Source organism: Sus scrofa, chromosome 1, assembly GCF_054392235.1.
Source record: "Sus scrofa isolate SSC_HxYL_T2T_F1_AM1 chromosome 1, Sscrofa_HxYL_maternal_Yorkshire_Landrace_v2.0, whole genome shotgun sequence".
Taxonomy (NCBI): Eukaryota; Metazoa; Chordata; class Mammalia; order Artiodactyla; family Suidae; genus Sus; species Sus scrofa.
The window spans coordinates 166,373,483-166,391,440 of record NC_139383.1 but is presented as its reverse complement, the minus strand read 5'-3'; the positions used below and the strand labels follow the sequence as shown (position 1 = coordinate 166,391,440).

The following is a 17,958-nucleotide window of genomic DNA, read 5'->3' as shown; positions in this document are numbered from 1 at the left end:
TATAAAACAATCAAAAAGACTGTAGCAGATACAATGTCTTCAGATAAAAAGTTTATAAAGCATATTTTAAAATATAGAGACGGGGAAATATTTCATTTCTGAATGAGTAAATGTGGATATACCTGAATATGAATATGAATATAACTGAATAAAAACATACCTAAACAAACTAAGAGCACTGTAAAATCCCTAATTTTTAATGGCATCAGATTTAGAGACAGGGACTTTAAAAGAGGTAGTAAAGGTCAAGTGAAGTCATAAGGGTTTGGGCCCTAATCCAACAGGATTGATGTGTTTATTAAAAAAGAAAGAGGAGTTCCCATCATGGTGCAGTGAAACAAATCTGACTAGGGACCATGAGGTTGCAGATTCTATCCCTGGCTTACTCTGTGGGTTAAGAATATGGTGTTGCCATGAGGTGTGGTTTTGGGTTGCATCTGGCATTGCTGTGGCTGTGGCTTGGATATGGCATTGCTGCAGCTGTGGCATAGGCCGGCAGCTGTAGCTCCAATTTGACCCCTAGCCTGGGAACCTCCACATGCCGTGCGTGCAGCTCTAAAGAGACAAAAGACAAGGAAGGCTTGAGACAGAGGAAAGACCACATGAAGGCACAGAAAGGGGGCCATCTGCAGCCAATTATAGGTCCTAGGGAAACCAAATCTGCTGACATTTTGCTCTAGGACTTCCAGCCTCCAGAACTGCAAGAAAATTAAGTTCTGCTTTTTAAATTGACCAGTCTGTAGTATTTTGTTTTGGAAGCCCTAGGAAATTAATACATTTTTTTACTTTTCTCAGTATAGATGCCCCTTGACTTATGATGGCTTGACAATGATTTTTTGATATAACAGTGGTGCAAGAGTGATACACATTCAATAGAAACACTACTTAAAATGTTGAATCTTGATCTTTTTACATGTTAGCAAGATATGGTATGATTTTCTCTCATGATGCTGGGCAGCAGATTCCAGGCAGTCACAGAATCATGACTGTGGTAAACAATCGATAGGCTTACAACCAAACTGTACCCAGACAACCACACTTTTTCTTAACTTCACTATAGTATTCAATAAATTACATGAGAAATCAGCACTTTAAATAAACTAGGCTTTGTGTTAGATAATTTTTTCCAACTGTAGGCTAATGAAAGTATTGTGAGTACATTTGAGGTAGGTAAGTCTAAATACAATCTTAGGTAGGTTAAGTTTATTAAATGCATTTTCAATTTACAATATTTTCAACTTACAAAGGGGCTATAGGGAAATAACTCCGTTGTAAGCAGAGGAAGATTTGTATTTAAGTATTTCAACTGGGATTAATCTCTTTATTTTTTTAAAATCTTTATTTATTTGGAAATAATTATTATTTTCAACTAAAAATTCAGAACTTTGTTTGAAAATAAGTTCATAGCAGCTTAGCTAATGCCATTGGATTAGCAACATTTATTGACTGTCTAATATTTTTCAGGCATTGTAACAACTTCTAAAAAACCAAGTTTAAGCAAATCCTTGTCTTCACAGCCCATATGGTCTAATGAAAGATACAAGTATTCCATTATTTGTAACCAATGCTGCAGCCAGGAATAAAGTTGGGAATCAAGTTGAATCTAAGCTTTATTCATGGGCGAAATTGAGAAATGGTTGATGAACTGGTGGGCAGCCCATATTAGCTGCCTCTTCCCAGACCACTAAACCCTAGACATGTATGGTCCTGAAACAGGGTCTCTTTTGTCAGCAGCATCAGGACCCCTAAAAAGGTCTATCTCATTAGCATATACATACATATTTGCTGCAGAAGTAAGATATCTGTGGGAGAGGCATGTTGCCTTCTGCTCTGTCCCGAGGAGTGAGCCTTCATGACTAGAGAAAGAATCCTGCCTCTTAGACTAGAGAGATTTTGGAATAAGTCATAAAAATAACATACATTTCCATCCCATATCTAATAATTTATTCCTTGCTAATATTTCTCCCAGATACTTACCATGCCTACTCCATACACCAGACAAATCACTGCTTGCAATTTTTTATTTTACAACTCTTTTTTTTTTTACTACTCACCCTTAAAGTTTTCTAGCAATTCTGTGTGTAAGGAGGGTGAGAGAGTGATTTTCTTCACATTTTAAGAAAAAAAATGCCTTAGGAACATTTTTTTTTTTAAATAGTTTTCAGGCTCTATAAAATCTACAACCTCCCTTAACAAAGAAATTAATTGGAGTTACCCAAGTCAAAGACCTTAGTTCCAAATAACAGCTTGTCATTGGAGTGATAGCATCACATTTCCCTTTCGTGCCTGCATGCTGGGTGTTAGACATGAGACCCACACAGAGAGCACAGTCAGAAACAAGGATGTGCAGGTATCCAAGCAACAAACGGCAGCCTGAGGAAACCAGAGGTGAGACTGCTATACTCTTGAGTTACTAAGTATTCCAGCTGTCACAAAGATCCTTCTGTTAAGTCATGGTCTGGGCTTCACTTTTATTGCAAAAATGCCATAAAAAAAATAAAAGGATAAGCAATGAGATCCTACTGTATAGGACTGTGAACTATATCTAGTCACATGATAATGTGAGAAAAAAGAATGTATACATGTATGTGTGATGGGTCACCTTGCTGTACAGTAGAAAATTGAAAGAACACTGTAAACCAGCTATAATGGAAAAAAAATCATTACAAAATTAAAAAAAAAAATAAAATTAAAGGTCACTCAATAGGTTAAGGATCCAGCATTGCCAGTGAGCTGCAGTGTAGGCTGCAGATGAGGCTTAGATCTTGCATTGCTGTGGCTGTGGCCTAGGCAGGTGCAGCTCTGATTCAACCCCTAGCCTGGGAATTTTCATATGTCATAGGCACAGCCCTAAAAAGCCAAAAAAGAAAAAAAAAAAAAAAAGCAAAAACAAAGAAAAAAGAAAAAAAAAAAAAAAGGCATCCTTCATTTGGTTGTGATAAGTCAAATATTACATTTGGGAAATATTCCCTTTAATCCTCACTGGAGTTAGAAGTTACTTGTGCCTTTCAAAAAAAGCACTTATTTTAAGGCTGTGAAGAAATGAAATCACTGAAGAAATTTCTAGGATGAAAGATTCAGGATTAGCAATGCTCAGTTTCCTTCATTGATTGTGTGAGCTAACAGCCATCACTGATATAGGGAATACAGTTGCAACAAAAGAGATGAAGTAAAGAATATCTCAGTTTCGGTTGCTCAGTTTCTCAGTTTGGAAAAGCAAATTTAGGAACTTTAGTATACTGGTGAATACACAGAACTAAGTAAGTGGTCTGTAATTCGAGAATCAAGGCTCTGCATAGAAACAGTAATTGTACTTCTACATGCTCTATAGGGTAAGATAAGTCCTCAGCCAAATAATAGCGTAGGTAGAGAGAAAAAGGAAAGGACATAGGGGAGAATCTTGGGTTGCAGTAAAAGTAAACAATAAACAAAAGCCAGGGAGTTGGGGATAGAAGGCCAAGGAGGAGAAAAAAAGTTTAGAAAAGAGAATAATACCCAGCCAATCATGGGAAATGAGAACGTCAGGAAAGGAGGAAATGATTAGCCAATTCACCTACTGCAGAATATCAAGTCCACTAATAAGTGAAAGGACCCTTTGGTGTAGGAATGAAAATGTAACTGCACAGTGCAGAGCAACGCAAAATGCACTGTCTTTGGGGTCAAAAAGGTTTAGACTTAAACCCTGGTTTATAGTTTCTAGCTCAGGACCACCAAGTTAACCTTTTTCAAACCTGAAATTCTCCTTCTATAAAATAGAGGTTAATAGTCTCACTTTCTTTTCAATTGGAAAGGTAAAGAATAAATGTAAAGAACTGGAGAAGTATCACTTCATGGATAGCTTTTAGCCATCTCTTAGAATGTTATCAAACATCACACAAAGAAACTTAAGTAACACTCGATAAGAAATTGGGTTGAACCTATAAGCTGCTTCCATTTCAACCTTCAACCTCTGTGTCAAAAATGAGGTGGAGTTTGGATCCAGAACTGCTCAAATTCTGCTATCCATTTTTTTCCTTTCCCTTTCTCATCACATGAAGTGTGAACACAGAAGCTTTCAATTCAGGACTACGTGAGTCAACTACTTTTGAATTTCTAAATCTGGTCTTGATGAATATGTAGAGAAGAATTTTCTCCCTCTCTTTCTCCTTTTCTTTTTCCTTTCTTCTTTTCTTTCGAAGGAAGATACAATTAGATTTTTTTTCTAACAAAAGATGTTATGCAACTTGAAAATAAAGCCTACATTTGATTTTCTTCTGCTTTCTAAGTTGGAGTTTTTAGTATATATTAGGCAACTCCATACAAACAAAATATACCATAAAACAGCAACAACAAAAAACAAGCTGGCTTATGTTTTTACCTTTAAATGGAGACATATTCAAAGACATGCCAATCTGACCTCTAATTATTTGAAACAATTTTACTTTATTTGATCTAAGTCTATGGGGAAAATGCTAAGCAGAGATTACACTTCTACATCCATCCAAAAAAAAAAAAACTTCTAAAAGTCCTTTCTACGTGTTTGTCACTAAGTCAGTACAGAGACTGGGGTGAGGCAAATGACGTGTGAGCTTAGGTGTAAAGTTTAAGTAGTCATGAGAATTACAATAATAAACATAAACTGTATTCATTTCAATACACTATTGAAAAGTCAACGTTAATGCCAAAAAAACCATGACGAACAAAATAGTGAAATTTTACATAAGGATGTGATCAATCTTATACTGTACAACTCACCTACCTTATATCACATCTAGTCCTGGCTCTTTTGTTGCTCCCAATTACTCTCTCATACATACTGCTGACAATGGCTCCAGATTCTTACTCTTTGTGTCCACCACACTACAAATATCACATGCACACACATATACAAACACACACATCACTTCTCTCTTTAACTCCACCTGAGTTTGTTCTCTCATGCACTTTCCTTTCTTTATAACATATGAGCTGTTTGATACTACAACCTGTCCTATTGGGTTTCTCTAATTTTCTAACTCCCCTGATTAACTGCATTAGGCAAAATAAATGTGGTCCCAGTGACTGAGTGAGAAAGATTCTTTTGTTTTTAGAGGAAGTGTGTCTGTTATTTCTGAAGAGAGAAATGTAATATGGAGTAATATAATAATAATGGCAAGGACACTTACATTCATAAAGAAGTGTTCACTTTTTTCAGCACTTTCACATATGGTATGTCCTAGGCTCCTTCTCTGTGACTGACATAAGAAGGGTAATTACTACTACTCCTATTTTATAGATGAGAAAACTGAGGCAAAGAGAGATAAATTTCCTTGTTCAAGCCCACCTATTCAAAAAGCATCTCTGCTTACCCAATAAGTTGTATAACCTGATACTTTGCTATTTTTTATTTAAAATCCATATTTGTAGAAAAGGTTAACGTTGTGACTCATAATTAGAGAACTGTTTTTCATGTGAATGCTTCCTGTGGGCTATGAGAAATTTGATAATAGAATTAGCTAGGTGAATACGCTGCCATATAATAGCAATTATTCTGGCTCTGCCAGATAAAACAAATGTACACAATAGGTTTGTGTCTATATTTCCAACTGGTTTTAACAACAATGATGGTATGTGCTGTCAAAAAAAAAAAAGTTAGCACTATCCAAAAATAGTTTTCTTGCCTTTTGGGTTGATTTGTCTGTCAAAATGATGAACCAATTGTGCAAGGAGAATCAGCATTTAGGGGGTATCTTTTTATACCTGTCACAGCAGTCCGTCCTGCCAAAGTGTAAGCTGATAAAAATGCCTCAAGTCTTCCCTTATCAGTCAAGTATAGCCCTGATTTTAAGAAGGAAAACTAACTGCAGAGCAAGATGCTCAGAAAGTAATATAATGAAGAGTGTCTTGAAAATAATGTGAGCAACAGCTTTTTGACATATGTGTATTTTACAACACTGATAATTTAAAGAAAATAAAGGAAAATCAAAATTCCATGCTTATTAATGACCTATTTCTTCATACTGGATACCAAACTCCATACCAAAGTACTCATGTTAAAGTTTTAGCCATTAAGGAAAAGGGTCATACCCCTCTAGAATACACCAAAAAGTGTATCAAATTATTTTCTAAAATAGCCCAAAGCAGTTCAAGTAGTTTCAGATTGCTTCAGGCAGTCTTAAATTCCTAACTGACAAGTGTTAGGGAATTTAGCTGTAATCATCTTTTCATTCAAGAAAAAGTTAATATTGCAAAAAAATAGAAACAAGCGTTTCATATTTGCACATTTTAAAATGGAGAACAAAGGGTACAATGTCCTCCAGATAATATTTATCTTTGTTTAAAATTGCTAAATAGTGCTGGCTAGAAAGAACTAACAAAACAAATTTCTTCATACAGTTCTGAGTCTAGAAGGCATAACCTTCTTTAACAGCAGCACCTGGGAAAAGAACTGCAACAGTAATTATATTTCGGTGACAATTATCATACTTTTATACAGATTTCAGAAAAATGGCCTAACTCATTAGGAATCAAGAAAATAGATTAATGTGGTTTATTGAACCTGAGTCATCTGATAAAACTAGAACTCACACTAACTTGTAGTAGATCTCATTTTAGCCATATATTGCTGAAAATAATTTGATATATTTTCTATATTCATTGACAGCCAAGGAGCTTAAGAGTGTTTAATAAATGACTTGGAAACAACAGTGAAAGCAATGAAAGGTGTTTTCTACTTTATTCTTACGTGGGGTTAACAGGATGTTAAAGATCTCACATCTCTTCCAATCCAAGACTATTCCAGGGAGATAATCATTCACATTCAGCATGAACTGCTAATAGCACAGACTCAAGATATGGCTCTTCCAATATTATGGAACTGTTATCCTTCTTTTTTTTTTTTTCATTATTTTGAGTCAAAATCTGTCATCTTATAAGTTCTTCTCATTGTTCTTAAGTCTATCTTATGGGACAGTTTTAAATAATTATAGTACCTTTTCCAAATGGTAGGACATCAAAATCTGGAAGCTGCTATCACCACTCTTCTATGGCTTCTAATTCCATTTACACATCCCCAATTTCCTCAACTTTGCATTTGTCACACAAATCAGACATCTAAATTCCATGTCAAATTCCAGATTTCATTTTTATATATTTTCTTGTGAAACACAGGGGTGATCATAGAACTTCAAATATATTTACATAAAAATAGTTAATTTCAAAACTAATATAGTGGAACTGAGCTCCTAAAAGGATATTTCTCCTCTCCCTCTCTCTCCTTCTCTCTCTTTCTCTCCCCAAATTTATTATACTAGAAATTTTTTTCTTCTTTCAAAATGTACTCAAATTTTGGAATTCCCATCGTGGTGCAGCGGAAATGAATCTGACTAGGAACCATGAGGTTGCGGGTTCAATCCCTGGCCTTGCTGTTCAGTGGGTTAAGGATCCGCGTTGCTCTGAGCTGTGGTGTGGGTTGCAGACACGGCTTGGATCTGGTATTGCTGTGTCTGTGATGTAGGCTGGCAGCTACAGCTCTGATTAGACCCCGAGCCTGGGAACCTCCAGATGCCACAGGTGAGACCCTAAAAAGACAAAAGACAAAAAAAAAAAATGTATTCAAATTTTGATCACCCCTCAGGTCCTTCATTGTTATGACATGGGTCAAGAGAACATAGTTTGCCTGGATTATTGTAAATAACCTCCTTACTAGGCTGTCTGCATCTTCCCTTGCTGTTAAAGAACAGTTTCTTTTCCTTGCTTGCAATGATCCTGTTAAACCACATGCAGGCTCAGGTCACTGCCTTGTGAATCATTCTTCAGCGTTGCCCTTTTTTCACAGAGAAAATGTCTTTTTGGTAAACTTTAAGGCCTTTCACGTAGTGTTTCCTCTCCCTTCCACTGTTATCTCCCTGAGCTCATATCCAGGATCCTTCCTTCTTCCTCTCACTCTGCTCTATGCACCATGTACCTTTATGGATTTGGACAAAGGTAAATTTTAAATTATATTATCATACAGAGTAGTTTCTTGCTCTAAAGATCCTCTGTACTCTGCTTATTCAGCCCTCCTTCCCTCTTAACCCTGGCAAACACTGATTTTTTGCTTTCTCCTCAGTGCTTCTTTTCTAGAATGTTAGAGTTGACATCATACAGTAGTAGCCATATCAGATTTGCATCTTTCATTTAGTAACATGCCTTTAAGTTTCCCCCATATATTTTCATGGCTTGATAGCTGATTTCTTTTTAGCAATGACTAATAGTCCACTGTCTGAATGTACCACAATTATTTATCCATTCACCTACTGAAAGACATCTTGGTTCCTTCCAAGTTTTGACAATTATGAATTAAGCTATATTTGTGTGCAGGGTTTTTTGTGAACATAAATTTTCAACTCTTTTGGATAAATACCAAGGAACTCAATTGCAGGATTGTATGTTAAGACTATATTTAGTTTTGTAAGAAACCACTAAACTGCCTTCCAAAGCAGTGTACCATTTTGCACTCCCACAAGTGAGAGTTTCTGTTGTACTCATTCTTGTGAGCATTTGATGCCATCAGTGTTCTAGATTTTGGCCGTTCTAATATGTGCGTAAAGGTATTTCATTGTTGTTTTGATTTACATGTCTCAATGATTTATAATGTAGAGTATTTTTTTCATATCCTGCCTCTCTACTCTGTTCTTTAAGTCATTATCATATTGTTTTAATTCTGGCATAGCAACTCATCTTTTACCATTAGTTTTGAAAATTTCTTTCTTAATTATCTACATTTATTCTTAAGATATATTTGAATATATAGTTATATAACTTTTTTGTATATGATCATATTATTAAGATCTTATTTTGAATTATTTCTTACTTTATTGCCTTCAAAAGCAAGACAACTTTGAAATATATGTAATGCGAGATTATATTTCTATAATCATATAAAATCATATAATCATATAAAACAACTTTGAAATGTGCGTAAAGAGAGCTATTTGGGCATATGAGGTACTATTTTAGGAAAACCATCAATCATTTCATAAGTTCGTTGATTGTTGTTATGTCTAGTTCTGCTTTGTGTTCTATAATGATCATTTTCAAATGCTTAACTGCAAATAAATGTTTGTCAGTGTATCAATAAGTTGCACACTTAAATTTAAGTTGCCAGATTCAATAAATAAAAATAAAGGAGAATGCCTAGATCAATTTAAATTTCTGATAAACATTATTTTTAATGTACATATGTCCTAAATATTGAATACAAATTCATATATAACTGGAGTCACATATTTACCTGACAATTTTAACTTTAATACAAGGCCAAATGCCATTCAGTACAAAGAACTATCCTTCATTCTAAATTTGTAAGTTTATCTTTTCTAATTTCTAGGGTATATATAAAAAGAATTAAGTTTAAAATTTTCAATTTCTATTTCATTCCTTTCAATTAAATATCTGAATTTCCAAAAATATATTTCCTTTAAAAAATGAAGCTAACGGGAGTTCCCGTCGTGGCGCAGTGGTTAACGAATCCGACTAGGAACCATGAGGTTGCGGGTTCGGTCCCTGCCCTTGCTCAGTGGGTTAACGATCCGGCGTTGCCGTGAGCTGTGGTGTAGGTTGCAGACGCGGCTGGGATCCCGCGTTGCTGTGGCTCTGGCGAAGGCCGGTGGCTACAGCGTAGGCCGGTGGCTACAGCTCCGATGAGACCCCTGGCCTGGGAATCTCCATATGCCACGGGAGCGGCCCAAGAAATAGCAACAACAACAACAACAACAACAAAAGACAAAAAAGACAAAAAAAAAAAAAAAAAAAAAATGAAGCTAACAAGTGTTAAGTATTTTTGATTATCAAAAATAAAAAGTGGAAACCTTATGTTTGACAAGATTTCTATCTAAAGTTAATAAAATCCAAACCCAGGGAACCTGTGATTTATGGCATCCACTACCTTGGAAAGAAAAGGAAGCTTCTGTGCTGCTAAAATTTTGTTCTATAAAGCCCAAACCATAGATACTAAGCAAAAATTTCCTACATGTACTTGGGCTAGTATGCCAAATATTTTATCAGGGATCAGCCAGACCTGATTTAGTCCAACAACGCCATCTTCAACCAGAGCACTCTTATGAATTCACAAAATGTACCAATCGATTTAATTTTTTTAAAACTCCACTTTTAAAAAATGAAAAGAAGGAAATAAAGACAAATGGATGTGCAAAGAAAGTATCTTATTTAAGAATTTTGATAATTTGGAGAAGCAAGAAAACATAAATCTTATTGTATTATATCACAGAAAAAAAATGTGAAAGAATAATGTATAATATACTGCTGTTAGTAGACGTAAGTGCCTTCTTTAATTATTTGAAATAAAAATAATTACTAAACGCCATTCTCGAGTCAGCATTCATAAACATTTCATAGATGTGTTCTTATTATGATTCAACCATATGGCTCTTCCTTATTTCGAAAGGTTTGGTAAACAACTGCTATTTCTTATCCTATGAGCATAATGGACTTTTTAAAATGATTTTTATTTTTTCACTTTTTAGGGCCACACCTGCACTATATGGATTATTACTTTTTTACCTGACTAATAAGATTTACATATTTCATTGAAACTCCCATTGAAAACTCAAAAACTTAGTACAGAAGAAAAATATTCATAAATTTAAGAAAAAATACAAAGCACATTATTGGACTATAATATCAAGTTAAATACAAATATAAACATTTATTTATAAATCACCAACACTTTAATAAGCAAACCTAATTATTTTGTAACTACTAGTAAATAAGTCACAGGGATATAATGTATAGCACAGGGAATATAATCAATATTTTATAATAGCTTTGTATGATGTCTGTAAAAATACTTAATCATTATGTTGTATACCTGAAACTAATAAAATATTGTAAGTCAAATATATTTCAGTAAATATATAAATACATGGAAAAATAAATAAATATAAATAGCTTCCCTAAATAACTCTGAAAAAGAGAAAATTAACATTAAAATTTTTTTAAAAATACAACAAAACAGTAAGAACACTGTAAATGGAAACCTGAATTCTGACAAAGTTCACCCCCAAACACGCATATTTTAAAATCAATACATTAAAAAAAATTAGAATATTTTCCTCTTTTGTTTTTTATGCTTCTAGTAAAGAGTGGGAAAGATTAATTTCAGATTTTTGTGTTCATATTATTTAAATAATAGTAAAGATTTAGGAAAACTTCAGCAGCATTTTAAAGACATAGACCTTTTGCTCCAAGAGGTCTTATTTTCAAGATTCCTTTCAATCCAAAGCTGTTATGTTATAAACACTGTCCAATCCCAACCAGCTCCCTGGTTTGCGAGGCCTAGTTAAAATTACCCAACATAAGCCCTTGAATCCTTTAATAACCTTCCCATAATTTTGCCCTTTGGAAACACTAAGGACCATGTCAAGGAGGTTTTATTCCATATTACAGCATGTCTTACAAACTTAACTTTACCCTCATCAACATGGTTTTTATTGGTGGTCCTTTGGGAGACAATAGTCAACAGTAGAAATAGGCCTTTATTAATCTCATGTTTATTCAATGCTGTAGTCATATGTTTTAATCATGCTAATCATGCTAATAAGCATGCTACTTTATTACTTACCTAGTGTAAGTATACACATGTGTATGTACAGAGATATACATATGTTTATGAATATAAAAATTATGTACTAGAATTTGATCAATTATTGTTTTATTGTTGATCCATATGGGTCCATTATTTACATTACTGTATAATGACATTTTTTCATCTCCCTGCTTTTGGCTAGATTAAATTTCCTTTTCTTCATAATTTTTACTCTATATGTTAAAATGATGAAATTTATTTTCTATTTATTACAATTCATTAAAATCTTTATGTAACTTTATTTTTTCTGTTAATACATAAATTATTCTCTAAATATATTGCATTTTATAGAAAAATCCCTGGTATGATTTCATTTCAGTTACTCTTTCTCTACTTCTATCATACCACTACTCTACAAATCTCTTGAAGGATCACCACTAATTTTAACTCCATAGCATTTGATAAATTTTAAAAATTCGATGAAGAGTTTACTTTGTAATTTTGGGTAGAAAACTGGATATTTACAATACTATATGAGTATAATTCTAGATTTATTTTTCCTTCTTAATTGTGGTTATCATTGCAATTGTTTGTTGTTTGCTTGCTTGATTATTTAATAACTTGCCTGGACTAATGTAGTGAAATGTGCCCCCCATTAGTGTATAAATACATATGCCATTGCTCAATATTTTAAAATTCTTTTTATCATTTAATCTTGTTTTCCTGGAGTTCTCCTTGTGTCTGCATATGTTTGTGGTCAGAGCTGGTGCTTAAACATCTAAGCAAATAATCCTTCCGTCACTTCTGTTTATGTGAGTATGTTTAGGCAACATCGTTAAAGATCAGGTGGTCCTCAGTTCCATGTAGTTCTGCTTTCTGCTGTTGCCCTGCATGTGTTCACAGTCTCACAGCCAACCTGGGATACAAAGATTAAGTGGATCAATGTGTTCTCCAGGCTTGTGCATACAGCTTTCAAACAGGTGTATGCAGTGAGCTTATCACAGCCTCCTGTGGCTGACTTATTCCTGGCACTTCCTCCTAAATTTCTGTCCAGCCAGCTGGATTATTGCTTACTCAACTAAAGCTACAACCTCAGTGGTTCATTGACTAATTTCTTTTTTTCCTCCATTGAGATTATTCCTGTTATTGCCAATGCCAATGGGCAAGGGGTTTTCAATGCTCTATTCCAAATCAAATAGTCCTTTCTGGTGGTAAATTTGCATGATTTTCCATTACCTGTCCTAATCTGGCAGAACTCCTGGGCTGACCAAGCTTTGGGAAGAAGTAGGGACAAACAAGTTCAGCAGTAACCCTACTGACTTCCCAGTATTCTTACCCATGTGGGAGTCAAGATTCTGAGATGGCCCCATGGTCTCTGACTCCTGAGGTTTACACCTTATATAAACCCCTTATTTAAGTGCAGACATAATCTGTAACTTGCTTTTACTCAATAAAATATCAGAGTTAAGGGGACTGTGCAGATGTAATGAGATCTCAAATCAGTTGTATTTGAGTTAATCAAATTAGCATCTACACATTTTAAGTTAGAGATCAATAATCCTTAAATACTTAATCCTCTTTATAAAAATTTGGATAAATATGGAATAAGAGTATAGGAACAGAGTTTCTGTTGTGGCTCAGTGGTAACAAAACTGACTAGTATCCATTAGGAAGTGGGTTCGATCCCTGGCCTCACTTAAGTGGGTTAAGGATCTGCCATTGTTGTGAGCTGTGGTATAAGTTGCAGATGCAGCTTGGATCCTGAGTTGCTGTGGCTGTGGTGTAGGCTGGCAGCTGCAGCTTTTATTCAACCCCTAGCCTGAGGGCTTTCATATGCCAAGGGTTTAGCCTTAAAAGGAAAAAAAAAAAAAAAAGTATAGGACCAAATAGTTTAATTGGTATGCTTTCTACTCTTACCCCAGATATTGAAGTAATTTATAATATTTACTCTCCCTAACTATTTCTAGAAAAGGAGACAGGGATTATAGAAGAAAGGAAGACAGGCCAGTATACAGCATGGCAGAATGTATACATATGTACACATACACACATGCACACTCACAATTGAGTAAAACATAAAATAAATATAGGTGAAATAAAATTTGAGAGAACATTGGGGAATATAGCCCTTATTGTTAAGAGAAGGGAATTAAGATGTGGGTAAAGATCTTAGAATGGCCAGGTCAGTATGTATGACTTGATTCTACTCTTTTCTAACATGTGGCCTTTTTTTCGGTGCGAGGGAACACCTGCCTACAGCATATGGACATTCCCAAGCTAGGAGTCATACTGGAGCTGCTACTGCCCACCTACACCACAGCCATGACAACACTGCAACCTACATCACAGCTCACTCACAGTATTGCCATATCCTTAACCCGCCGAGTGGGACCAGGGATTGAACCCAGGTCTTCATGGATACTAGCTGGGTTTGTTACTGCTGAGACACAATGGGAACTCCACCTGTGACTTTTAAAATAGGGAAAAATAATGACTTTCTTTGTGTTTTATTTTTTTCAGGGTTGGAGTTAGGACATCAATACACAACCGCAGAACAAAGAGGAAGAAAAATTATGTGATTGTTTCAAATGATGCAGGAAAAGCATTTTGATAAAAGTCAACATTTACTTCTAAATTAACCTAGGCATATAAGGAAACTTCTTGATTGAAGTACAATGAACTTTCCAAATAAAAATTGTCTAAGAGTATACCTTTCTAGGACATTCAAATGATTTATTGTACAAAGTATGGCATATAAGATATGACATCATAAAACTCCTAGAAGAGAACATAGGCAAAACATTTTCAGACATAAATTGCAGCAATATTTTCTTAGATTTGTCTCTCAAGGCAAAAGGAAACAAGGCAAAAATAAATAAATGGGACTTAATCAAACTTAAAAGTTTTTGTACAGCAAAGAAAATCATCAACAAACCAAAAAGACAGCCTATGGGGTGGGAGAAAATATTTGCAAATAATGCAATTCACAAGGGCTTAATTTCCAAAGGAAACAAACAGCCCATATAACTGAATATCGAAGAAACAAACAATCCAATCAAAAAAAGGGGCAGAGGACCTGAGTAGACATTTCTCTAAAGAAGACATACAGATGACTAGTCACATGAAGAGATGCTCAACATTGATAATTAACAGGGAAATGAAAATCAAAACTACTATAAGGTATCACCTTACACCAGTCAGAATGGCCATCATCAAAAAAATCTACAAATAGCAAATGTAGGGAGGGTGTGGAGAAAAGGGAACCCCCCTATACTGTGAGTGGGAATGTAAATTGGTGCAGCCACTATGGCAAAGAGTATAGAGTTCTTTTACAAAAGTAAAAATAGAGTTACCACATACCATTCTTGGGCATATATCTGGAAGCAATGAAAATGCTAATTTGAAAAGATACATGCACCCCAGTGTACATTATAGCACTATTTACAATAGCTGAGACATGAAAGCAGCCCAAGTGCCCAACAACAAATGTTTGTTTTAGGAAGACATAGGGATTACTAAGTCATAATGGAAGAATGAAAAAAATGCCATTTGCAGCAACATGGATAGACCTAGAGATTATCCTACTGAGTGAAGTAACCCAGGCAAACACAATATCATATATCACTTACATGTGGACCAATGTAAATCCCATGAGCCGTTATGTTTTACCTATATTCAATATTTTGTAATAACCTATAATGGACAATAATCTGAAAGAAATATATTTAAATATATACATAAAACTATATATATATGTAACTGAATCACCTTGCTACAATATGAAATACTATAAATCAAATATACTTTAATAAAAATCCAACTAACTAGAAATGTGTTTTTTTTTTTCTTTTTCTACTGGCATAAGTATGTTATTTCCTAAGGATAATGGTGACACAGGTAGGCATTGTTCCAGCTCTGTGTATCTGTTATTCCAAATAATCTTTTTCTTTTTTTAAGTCTTATAGTTTACTTTATATCCTAAAATGATATATATTCTATGTTGGAAAATTTTAAATTCCAGATAAGACAAAAAAATTATCCACACCTCTACAAATTAGATATAAACATTTTTTAAATGATTTACTTTTTCTTTATGCTATTTGAATGTATTTTTCTCTGTAATCCTGCTTCAGATCATGTCTCAATAAAAAGCTACATGTCTCAATGAAAAGCTACTTATTAAATATCCTCATGTAGATTGTTACTAAAAAGATGTACCAAAAAGCATGTTATAAGAATTTTAAAGAAAAATTAATTTGAGAATTTATGTTTCAAGTGAAGGTGGAAGGAAAAATCTGTATGGACAACTGAAATGCAAACAAAGAGAAAAGTGACTAAAAAGATACATCAACATGAAATGCCTACTTGAGAAGGACATACTACAGCAATGGCTAAAATCATGTCATAGATATCCACCCAAAGCTTCATTCTGATAAAATAATTGTCAGTTAGAATGAAGAGAACTATTGAATTCTGGTATTTGGAAAAGAAATGAATTTTACCATACTAAAGAGTAATGTGAAGCTTAACTACCAATGTTAGAAGTAAATATCTGTTGTTTCAAAGCACCCAGTCTGTGCTATTTTGAGATAGCCTTCTCAGCTAAGATACGAGCTCAGCACTGATTCCTGGGAACTCCAACTCCTCGGGTGATATTTTTCATTTCATAGAGAACTAAGACCAATGTAAATCCCATGAGCCACGTGTTTTATAAAAATGCTCCTACCTTTTATTTTTATAATATCCTACTAATTTCACATGTACTTCTAACATTGGTAGTTAAGCTTCAACAATTGAGTTTTGGGGGGACACAACCATTCAGTCCAAAATAGCCCATGCTGCTTCTTTGTCCTTTCCCTCCAAGTGATCTTTCAATCACTATTCCAGTCTAATCCAGTCAGTCATGTGCCAAAGACTCCTATCTCAAACTAAACACCTTTATTGTGCTCTACACATGCATATCCTGCTCCTATATTTATTTATTTTGCTTTTTTTAGGGCCACACCTACAACATATGGAAGTTCTCAGGCTAGGGGTTGGATTGGAACTGCAGCTGCCAATCTACACCACAGCTACAGCAACACCAAATCCACGTGGCATCTGTGACCTACACCACAGCTCATGGCAACACCAGATCCTTAACCTACTAAGTGAGTCGAGGGACCAAACCTGTATCCTCATAGATATAGTTGTGCTCATAACCCAGTGAGTCACAAAGGGAACTCCTCCAGCTTCTCTTTAATATGTGTTTGTGGATATATCAACACAGACTTCTCAAACCATGGTCAACTTTGAACTTTCCATCCTGGTTTGTCTCTTCCCACCAAATAAGACCTCCATTTACTTACAAAGTTGCTCAACTCAGTATAGTGGCTGATAGTATAAATCCTTCTGAAGTCTTTACCCTTCCCATTCATTATATGACTATGTTCTGCCCGCTTTTATTTTAATATTTTTCTGAAAATCAATTTATTTTCACGGCCATTTCCATTATAATGCCTTAAGTTATCATCACTACGGCAATATCTACCAAACTGGTTTTCCTACTTCTACTCCTGTAAAACACAAATTGATTTTCAACACAGCAGCCAAATATATACTTTAAAAATGAAAATATAATTGTGCCACTTTTCTACTTAAAAACTTCAGTTTCCATGGCCTTCAGGCAAAGTTCAGACTCAAACAGGATTGTAAGGATGTGTCTCATAATCCACAGACAGCTGTTTTAAGCATTCCAGTAAATTCAGAATTCACATTTGCTTCCTTAGTCCCCTAAATTCTCCAAGCATTTTCTCACCTCGAAATTTTAACACTTTCATTCTATCTCCCTAGAAGATTGGACCTATTCTCCATAGGCCTAAATCTAAATTTGTCCTTCAGGTTTCAGCCTAAAGATCACTAACTCAAAAACGATTATGTTGTTGCCCCCAAATTAAGTCTTCCTGGTGATTCTTTTCAAGGTCACCCATGCTCCTTCTTTTTAGAATTTATCGTAATAACTATTTGACCTTAATTTCCTTAAGGCCTGTTTGTTTACTCTTAACAAGATTATAAATTTCATGAAAGCAAACTTTTTTGTTTCATTCACCAGAGTATCACTGAAACTTAAAAAAAAAAAAAAAAGGTTTAGTACATAGAACATACTAAATCTTTTTTTTGGGGGGGGTCTTTTGTCTTTTTAGGGTCACACCTGAGGCATATGGAGGTTCCCAAGGTAGGGGTTGAATCGGAGCTGTAGCTTCTGGCCTACACCACAGCCACAGGAATGTGGGATCCGAGCTTCATCTGCTACCTACACTACAGCTCACAGCAATGCTGGATCCTTAACTCACTGAGGGAGGCCAGGGATTGAATATGTATCCCCATGGATACTAGTCAGGTTCATTAACCGCTGAGCCATGACAGGAATGCCC

At 34.9% G+C, this 17,958-nt stretch overlaps 1 long non-coding RNA gene across 1 annotated transcript; it reads left to right on the top strand.

Annotated features, from left to right (window-relative positions):
• The first annotated feature begins 7,403 nt into the window (after positions 1-7,403).
• LOC146406832 (uncharacterized) lies at positions 7,404-14,253 on the top strand. The gene is made up of 3 exons (XR_014832123.1): positions 7,404-7,530; positions 12,275-12,357; positions 14,066-14,253. It is a non-coding gene; the product is annotated as an uncharacterized LOC146406832 (long non-coding RNA).
• Positions 14,254-17,958: the final 3,705 nt, after the last annotated feature.